Genomic DNA, 1,478 nt, shown 5'->3' on the forward strand with positions numbered 1-1,478 from the left:
TGAACGATCGGTTTGAGGCCCTTCATGTTCCCGGAGCAAACAGATGCCATTGGGCTACACTAGCACGCGACAGGGACAAATGGAGACGTTACTGGCGCCCGCTCGAGCAAATCGACGACTAACGGGAAGTTAAGTGATTAAGTGAAGTGATGTTTCTGTCACATAACATCTCGAATATCCACGACACTCTACATGTCTGTTCGATGCACTTCATTGTGTTATGGAAGTCCTCTATTTTCTCACTTATCTCCTCTCTGTTTTTCTATCTATTGTGTGCAGAGCATTGGTTTGGGCTGAAAGTCTATTTGGTTCCTTTCACAGAGCCGGTCCCTGCTCTCCTTCAGTTACTGTTTACATGGAACACAATATCTTTTTCCATTCCTTCATTTTCAAAGTGTTTGCTCTGTGAATCTCAACTGAGCCTCTCATCCATTATATATTTGACTTATGTGACTTTATTCTGTTTTGTTTGGGAGTTTAATCCACTTACATTTATTTATTTATTTGTATTTATTTTTAATAAATATTTTAAACAGGGGTTACTCCTGGATCATGCACTCAGGAATTACTCCTGGTGGTGCTCGGGGGACCAAATGAAATGCTGGAAATCAAACCTGGGTCTGCCGCATGCAAGGCAAATCCCCTACCTGCTGTGCTATGGATCCAGCCCCAATCCACTTACATTTAAAGCAATTATTGACAAGGAAGGAGGGGCTTATTTTTGTCGTTGTACCATTTGTTCCCTCCATTTTATACATTATAGTTTTTTTCCTGTCTTTGATTTTTTCTTTTGGTAGCAAAACCTTTAAATTACTCTTTAATTTTTCTTTGTGTCTATTCTAAATCTATTTTCTTTTATTACTGCAATGGAGGGGTTGCATTTAAGCACTACATTTCTAATACTCCCATTTGAATGAATACCAGTTTGATTTTAATAATAAATAAAATTCTGCTCTGTTCCCAAGTCAGTGCACCTCTTCTGCCACAAGACCGACCGTGACCAGAATGGTGCTCACTTGCACATGACATGTTTTCATAGTCTTCTGTTGACTGTCTCTGAGGCACATTGGTACTTTGAATGAATTGTCTGTTTTTCCATCATTACGAAGTATGGTAATTGTATTTTTTCCTAAAAGGAGGTTTTTAAAAATCTCTTGGGCAGGCCACTGTCTGTGGAAATTGCCCTGAGGAGCTAAGTGTAACTCCTTGGAAATGATCAGAGGAAGAGCCTGTATTGACGAGTCACTTCTAATAAAATGAATATCTAGAAGGGGTATGTGTGGTGTCAATTTTATCTTCAATGAGCCCCTGCAGATGGTGTATAACTAATGGGTCCCAGGGGATTATATGTTCTGAGCTGGCCGCCAAGTTTTATAAGATGGGCAGAGCTGACACCCCATGTGGAAAGGGGGAGGTGACATTCAAGAGCCTCATAGATAATGATTCTTCATTATAAGGGGGTTAGAAAGATTCCCTTT

The sequence above is a fragment of the Sorex fumeus genome, unplaced genomic scaffold, assembly GCF_029834395.1.
Source record: "Sorex fumeus unplaced genomic scaffold, SorFum_2.1 ptg000006l, whole genome shotgun sequence".
In the NCBI taxonomy this organism is placed as follows: domain Eukaryota; kingdom Metazoa; phylum Chordata; class Mammalia; order Eulipotyphla; family Soricidae; genus Sorex; species Sorex fumeus.